The sequence below is a fragment of the Nuphar pumila genome, chromosome 6 (genome assembly GCF_984573655.1).
Source record: "Nuphar pumila chromosome 6, dmNupPumi1.hap1.1, whole genome shotgun sequence".
Taxonomy (NCBI): Eukaryota; Viridiplantae; Streptophyta; class Magnoliopsida; order Nymphaeales; family Nymphaeaceae; genus Nuphar; species Nuphar pumila.
The window spans coordinates 29,353,202-29,362,160 of NC_143254.1; the positions used below are offsets into that span (position 1 = coordinate 29,353,202).

The following is an 8,959-nucleotide window of genomic DNA, read 5'->3' on the forward strand; positions in this document are numbered from 1 at the left end:
TGCCACTGTCCTGGTAAGGTAAATCTCAGTGAGCTTACCTCTTGCCCCTAGAGAGTTGTAACACTTCGACTTGCAAAATGACGCTCATGGGATTTGAAGCATTCTAAACACATGTTATTGGAATCATCAAAATCACATTTCTTCCTTAAGATTCCACATGCTTGTGTTAATTTTTTTCTTCTTTTTTCCACTTTGGTGATGATCATGAATGTGTGCATCAAGCATGAAAGAATCAGATTTCTTTTTTTTTTCCTACTTTGGGCGAAAAGTTTTGTAACATTGGTGCAATTTTTAATTATACTGAAAACATGGGAGAAATTTGAAAAATTAGCCTTTAGTTTTTTCATCGAGTTCTCACTACAATTTGATGTTCAAGCTTCAAAAACAAGGTTCATTGTGCACTTATAATTTTTCTCCCTTTTTTTTAGGGGAAGACGCTAGTTTAAAAAAATATATCATCAATGCTTCTTTTTCACTTTATTTCATCGCATTTCATCATTAGATATATCATCAACAGTTTAGTTGTTTTTTGCATTGCATAAGTGTTTGTGTTTCCCTAATTAGCTTCAATATTCATTTTAACACAGTGTTTTTTGCAGATTTCTCAATGGAACTCGCTTGTGCCCCGCCACCCGTGGTAAGTAAGTGACAAAAACAATGCAAATCGGGTAAATACCCATGGTGAGTAAGTGATGCAAGCGCATCACATGTTATTTAATATATTGAATGTAACACTTTATTGTTCACACACTCACTTAGTTGTTGATATCTAGGACTGCTTTGTTGGAGTTCGGAGATCATGCTGAGCATGATTTTAATGTATGAGAATAGAAGTGTTCTTATTTTTTGAGTACGGGGTCCATGCTATGCATGGTAGTAGTTAGTGGGATATTGAAGTGTGTTTGCTGCAAGTACATGTTTGACATTTGTTTGATATGAATTATTTCGATGTATTGCAATGTTTGATGTGATTGTATCCATGCTTACATGTTGTTACTTTCAATTTGATTATGTCTTCCATGTGAAATTGTATACTGAAAGCATGCTTCAAATGAATGTATCGTATCATGAATAGTTTGCACATGAAAATATTAAGTTATCAATGCATGCATCATAATTCTTGTGATTGTATGACATCATATATTGCATGATAAATTTGATATTTTGTTCATCATAGCATTCTGATGGTTCTCTTTTAACTGGTTAGGATACTATTCGTAACATCATACGACAGAATGACTGCAAACCGTGAATGGATGTACCGTAGGTTAGTGGACAATGAGTTATCGCATGAATATATGGATGGTGTCGATAGTTTTATTGAATTTGCAACGGCAAGTGTCAGTACGGTAGATCCCACAGGTCAGATTAGGTGTCCCTGCAAGATTTGTAAGAATAATCGATTTGTAGAACCTCATGGCGTTAGACATCACCTATACAGGAAGGGTTTTGTGAGTGATTATCAGAACTGGACGTTTCATGAAGAAGAATTTAGAAACGATTTTGATGCACGGGTGAATGTGGTGCACGATAATCCATATACGAATTTGATATTTGATGTTGCAGAAACAGAACTGGGTTCTGCTATGAGTTCTAGTGATGTAAGAACTGCCGTAGATGAAGAATCACCAAACGATGCAGCTAGTAGATTTTATGATTTACTTAGAGATGCTGATGAGCCACTTTGGAACGGTTGTGAGAGTCACACTATCTTGTTTGCAGTTCTTCAACTAATGAATTTGAAGTCCGAGTATAATTTGAGTCAATCATGTTTTGACCGTTTGTGCATGATTGTGAAGAGTATGTTGCCTAAAGATGAGAAATTGCCACAAAATTTCTATCGTGCGAAAGTTATGGTCAACGCTCTAGGTATGGGTCACAAAAGGATTGATGCTTGTCCAAATCACTGCATGTTGTATTTCAAGGAGCAGAAAAACGACATATCATGCCCGTCATGTGGGCATCCTCGGTTCAAGCCAAAGACAAGAGGCAATGGTAGCACGAGATCAAAGGAAGTTTCATACAAGTCGCTCCGCTACTTTCCTATCACTTCTAGATTGCAGCGATTGTATATGTCTTCAAGGACAGCTAAACACATGAGATGGCATGCAAATAAAGTTCGACACAATAAAAACAAGATCACGCATCCTGTTGACGCTGAAGCTTGGAAGCACTTTGATCGTACTCATCAGAACTTCGCAATGGAAGTGCGAAATGTTAGACTCGGTCTATGTACAGATGGATTTAATCCATTTGGGGGTAGATCAACTCCATACTCATGCTGGCCAGTATTTGTAACTCCATACAACCTTCCACCAAGCTTGTGTATGAAACGTCCAAATCTTTTCTTGTCTCTGTTGATCCCTGGTCCGACCTCACCTGGCCAAAATCTTGATGTATATCTAAGGCCATTGATTGATGAATTAAAAGTACTGTGGAATGACGGTGTTACCACGTATGATGCCCACAAAAACAAAATTTCAACATGAAGGTCGTTGTTCTATGGACAATCAGTGACTTCCCTGCATATGGTATGTTATCTGGTTGAAGCACACATGGGAGGTTGGCTTGTCCGTACTGCATGGAGGATTCCAAAGCTTTTAGATTGAGGCATGGAAGGAAGCCTTGCTGGTTTGATTGCCATCGTCGATTTCTACCCAGCGATCATCCGTTCCGACGTCAAAAGAATGCATTTACAGCAGGCACAACTGAAACGGAAGGTCCATCCTCAAGATTGTCTGGCATAGAGATTCTAAGAAGATTGCGATACTTTCCAGATGTATTAACAGATGCCCGCAGTCCTACACCCTTCCGTGGATTTGAGAAGGATCACAATTGGACCAAAAAATCTATTTTTTGGGAACTACCGTATTGGCCGACCCTATTGATACGACATAATTTGGATGTGATGCATGTAGAGAAAAATGTGTTTGATAATGTGTTCAATACAATAATGAATATTAAAGGAAAAACGAACGATAATCCGAAGGCCCATATGGATTTAAAATTAATATGTAAAAGACCAGAATTGGAACTCAAAGAGTATAATGGCAAAGTACTGAAACCAAAGCCGAAGTACGTGCTCGGACCTGATCAAATAAAACATGTATGTCAATGGTTGAGACAACTGAGATTTCCAGATGGATATGTCTCTAACATTGCTCGGGCTGTGAAGATTGACGATGGACAGTTATATGGGTTGAAGAGCCATGATTGTCATATCTTTATGCAACGATTGATACCCCTAGCATTCCATGATATGTTAGACAAACGTATATGGGGGGGTATTGTCTGAGTTGAGCGGATTTTTCAGAACATTGTGCGCATCGGAGGTCGTTGTATCAGATGTAAAGAACCTCGAGGACTCTGTCATCACCACTGTTTGTCTGTTAGAAAAGATATTTCCGCCAGCATTTTTCGATGTTATGGAACATTTGATCATACATCTGCCATATGAACTAAGGGTTGGTGGCCCTGTGCAATATCGATGGATGTACCCATTTGAAAGGTATATGTTTTTTTATATTTGTCTCTTTAATGACAGATATTTAAAATTTGAAATGTATATTCTTGTCAGATGCATGTTCGACCTAAAAAAAAAAGTTCGTAATAAAGCAAGAGTAGAAGGCTCTATTTGTGAGGCGTACACTTTAGAAGAGATTTCAAATTTCTCATCTATGTACTTCGAACCTCATATTCCAACACGTTACACATGCCCGCCCCGTAACGATGATGGAGAACAAGTAACTGTAGCTGACAAGCTGTCGATATTTCAACCACTTGGGCATGCATTTGGTAGTTGCCGATCAAGGCTATTGACAGATCGAGAGCAAGATGCAGCACACATCTATATTCTTTTTAATTGCTCAGCAATCGACCCATACATCGAGTAAGTATATGTATATGCAACTCAATTATAAATCCTTTTATGTTCTATATGTGGATACATGACTCGGTAATATAAGTATTTGTGGTTTGCAGACGATTTGATCTGGAGTTGCTAAACGAAGTTTCACATCTCACTGATGCAGAAGTACAAAAAGAACGTGAAACTAAGTTTGTGGAGTGGTTGAAACAGTTGGTAAAGAAGCTAACATAAATTTTGTACTTATAAACAACACTAAGTTACTTAATTGATCGTGATCACAATCATTGTTTATGTTTGTGCGTAGGTTCGCAATGGTGATGTTAAAGATCAAGGAATATGTGATTTAGAAAATGGTCCGACCAAAGTTGTGCAATGCTACAATGGGTATATCGTAAATGGTTATCGATTCCATACAAAAGACTACGGTATAAACAAATCAACAATAAATAATGGCGTGTGTGTCAAGGGTAGCAGTTACGGTGAAAATGAACATGATTACTACGGTGTTATAGAGGAAATAATGGAGTTGACTTACTTAGGCATGAATAACAGGGTTACGATATTCAAGTGTCATTGGTTTGATCCAATTGCAACAAGACTCAACAAAGCTTCAGGCATTGTGGAGGTGAATCATAAATCCAGGTTTGGAACATATGAACCATTCATATTAGCCTCGCAAGCTCAACAAGTTTATTATACTTCATATCCGAGTATAAAAAAGTCAGATAGAAATGAATGGTGGGCAGTTTGCAAGGTGAAATCCAAACTATACCCCGAGTATGATCAGTTGCAGGAAAATGAGTTAGCTGAAGACAGTGATTACTATCAATCAGATGATGTTTGTGACTTCGCTTATGGTCACGATGTTGCGCATGATATGCATGTCATATCTCCATTGGCTGATGAAACATTCATAGAGGAATGTGATCCAAATGATGTACCAAGTGGATGGGCAAACAATGAAGAAGAAGAAGAAGAAGAAGAAGAAAGTCAAACTAGTGACGAGGAAGAATTCTCAAGCTAGTGAGCAAAATCTTATACTACAAACCTCTATTTAAATGCATTGTAATACTTGATGTGAGTTGTATTACAATACTTGGTGTGAATGATTAAAAATTTTATTTGAATATATTGTAATACTTGATACGAATGATTCAAATGCATTGTAATACTTGATGTGAATGATTTCAATTATCTGAATGTATTATAATTTATGCAATTAACGAATGATTTGAATTAGTGCAATACTTGATGTCAATGATTTGAATTATTTGAATGCATTGCAATGCTTGATGTGAATGACTCGAATGCATTGTAATACTTGATGTGAATGATTTCAATTATCTGAATGTATTATAATTTATGCAATTAACGAATGATTTGAATTAGTGCAATACTTGATGTCAATGATTTGAATTATTTGAATGCATTGCAATGCTTGATGTGAATGACTTGAATGCATTGTAATACTTGATGTGAATTATTTGAATGTATTGTATGACATATGTTATTTGTTAGAATATGGTTCGTGGAGGTTATAGTGGTCGCTCATCCAGTAGTAGCCAGGCTCAACCTTCATCTTCACGGACTCCTGTGATAGGTATATCATATAACTAATTAGATGTTTGATTAGTTCAAATGCACATTCTGAGAATTTTTAATGTATTTTTTTACAGATGATGTTGCGCCTGTACACGACCCACCTACACCAGTTGATCACACAAGTCAACAGCCAACACAGGAAACAGGGTCTTCTCAGGCTGGCACAAGAAGACTTATTCGAATAGTGTATATCGATAATCGACCGTAAGTATTTTGTTTTCAATTATTGCATATCTTTTAAATATTTTATATTGATATTTACTATGTAACAATTCATGTGCAGCACGAGGTTTAAGCCACAAGAAGTAGTACGGGAGATTAGGAATTCACTTTTTCAACATCTACCAGGACCAGTTGCTCAATGGAAAGAGTACCCAAAGGAGGTGTTAGACATATTGTGGTCCTCATTCATGGTATACAGTTGCTCCTCATAGTTAATGTGTTTCATATTTAATTTATTTAAGCAATGTCTACTAACTTTCTGAAAATATTTGTAGGCTTCGAATCGCTTTGCAACTACGGTGGAAGAAAATGATGCAAGGAAGGTGTGGCAGAAGGTGGCTGACAATCGATTTGCAGACATGCTGCACACTATAAAGACTGCAGCAAAAAAAGCATCTGGCGTAGTAGATGATCCATTACTGTGGAAGGGCCATGGTCCTATTACTATCAGGAGAGATTACTGGGATGAAATGTGCGATAAGTGGGTGGGAGATGCATTTAAAAATCGCTCTGCGAAGGCTTCAAAAAATCGATCGAAGATGCCCAAAGCCCATCTACACACAGGTGGATCTAAGACATTTGGGAGTCACCTAAAAAAAATGGTAACTCATCAATATATAATATTAATTTTATAAGTATTGTTGCAAACTTGTGTACTAAATCTTTTGTCATTTAACTTCGCAGGAAGCAGAAAAAGGAGGCAGTGTACCATATAAGGATGTGTTTGTAGAAACACATAAACGGAAGACCACGGGAGTCTTCGTATCAGAGAAGGCGAGAACGACAACGGTATGTATTAATTCTATTAATAATCATTGCAATATATATGCAAGTTATCATAATGTTATCATTAATTATTAATGAATACTTAAAACATTATTTTGTAGGAGGCATATGAGCAACAGATGGTAGAGCGATATGGCGAAGACGCTACTCAGCATCCATCATTTGATCCTACAGCATGGGTGACTGCAGCAGGTGAACCCAAAAAAGGTCGCGTGTTCGGGTTTGGGAGTAATATGAACACTTCACCAGTTATTCGTTCTTCCAGTTACGGCTCACCGACTTCTTGCGCCAACATAAGCTCCAAGCAGCCGACTATTCTTTCCGGTGATGATGTACGCGAGATCATTAATGAATCACTGAATAACTACTTCCAATACACCGTCGCCCCCTTTCTCCGAAATGAGATCAAGGCCGCTGTTCAGGATAGGGGATCTTCGATTCCAGGTCCCTCTCAGGTATAATCACATATATAGTTTTTTTGACTGTCTTAAAGCACATTTGAGCATGGTAGAATCACATATAGAGTTTTTCTAGATGCCTTAGAACACATATGAACATGCTATAATCACATATTCAATTTTTTTACTGCCTTAGCACACATATGAGCATGATAGAATCACATATAAAGTTGCTTTGCCTGCCTTAGAGCACATATGAGCATGCTATATTCACATATTCAATTTTTTTACTGCCTTAGCATACATACGAGCATGATCGAATCACATATATAGTTTTTTGCCTGCCTTAAAGCACATCTGAGCATGCTCATATGTGTGAATATATATATATATATATATAACTTTTTGTCTGCCTTAGAGCACATATGAGCATGATAGAATCACATATAAAGTTTTTTTGATTGCATTAGAACACATATGAGCATGCTATAATCACATATTCAGTTTTTTGACTGCCTAAGAACACATATGAGCATATTATAATCACATATTCAGTTTTTTGACTGCCTTAGCACACATATGAGCATGCTATAATAACATATAGAGTTTTTTAACTGCCTTAGAACACATATGAACATGTTATATATCATTTATGATAGAATCACATATAAAAATTTTGGCTTTGCCTGCCTTAGAGCACATATGAGCATGCTATATTCACATATTCAATTTTTTTACTGCTTTAGCACACATACGAGCATGATCGAATCACATATATAGTTTTTTGTCTGCCTTAAAGCACATCTGAGCATGGTAGAATCACATATAGAGTTTTTTTAGATGCCTTAGAACACATATGAACATGCTATAATCACATATTCAATTTTTTGACTGTCTTAGCACACATATGAGCATGATAGAATCACATATAGAGTTCTTTTATTGCCTTAGATCACACATGAGCACATGATAGAATCACATATAATGTGTAATTTATTTCATTATATTTTGTTTATCAATACTGACTGTTCTTTTCTTGTGTAGGCTGCTAGCGATAATCAGGGTAGTGGAGCTGAAGGGACAGATAAAGACAATGAACAAGAAGACGCACAAAATCTTGGCGATGATTAGAGGACTGTGTTGAAGAAGTTCTATTTTTTTTATTTTTCCTAAATGTAATTGTTGAATTATAAATAATTAAACTTCTTAATTTTAAGGTGGAACGATTAATTATTGTAGATACTTGTTATATGAATTTTTTTGTGTGGTTTGTTTTTTATTTACAGGAAATATAAATTGTACAGGAAATAAAAATTGTACAGTTCTCGGTAATTAATTTTTAAATAATTTTTTTTTTTTTTTTTTCGTGTTTGCGACGGATTAGCGACGGATGATTCCGTCGCTATTCATATTAATCTAGCGACGGCATAGCGACGGAACCATCCGTCGCTATTCATATTAATCTAGCGACGGCATAGCGACGGAATTAAATCCGTCGCCAAGCCGTGGTCGCCGTTTAGTACCGGCGGATTGGCGACGGAATATAGCGCTCGTTATTCCGTCGCAATTAGCGACGGACCTAGCGACGGAATAATTCTGTCGCCAGTTAGCGTCGAAATATTCGCGACGTAAGCATACTGTCGCCTCGTTGTCGCTAATCCGTCGCTAACCATGTTAGCGACGGATTAGCGACGGAATGTGGTCGTCGCTAATCTACTGCTTTGTTGTAGTGTTGGCACAGTGCCAGTTTCAGCGAATTTCGCCTCTTCGATCGGTACCATGATGGTTGCAGAAAACTTTGCTTCTTCAATTGGTACTCTGACTGTTTCTGAAGACTTTGCATCTTCGGTGAGTACTATGACAGTTTCAGCATGCTTTGCATCTTCGGTCAGTACTGTGACGGTTTCTTCCAGCGGAGAAGAGTTGGAATGTTTTGATTTTCGAAAGATCCATTTGTGCTTTGATTTGTCAGCTTTCTGATACAACAGAAGATCAACTTAAGAATTCGATTCTCCATTATAAGAGAGAGAGGGAGAGAGAGAGAGACCCCTTGTTTCTTCTCTTTTGATTCAGGGATAAATGC

The 8,959-nt window shown here is 37.1% G+C and overlaps 1 long non-coding RNA gene across 1 annotated transcript; it reads left to right on the forward strand.

The window, feature by feature from the left end:
- The first annotated feature begins 609 nt into the window (after window positions 1–609).
- LOC149834514 (uncharacterized) lies at window positions 610–8,153 on the forward strand. Its single transcript, XR_016432543.1, has 2 exons — window positions 610–681; window positions 7,921–8,153. It is a non-coding gene; the product is annotated as an uncharacterized LOC149834514 (long non-coding RNA).
- Window positions 8,154–8,959: the final 806 nt, after the last annotated feature.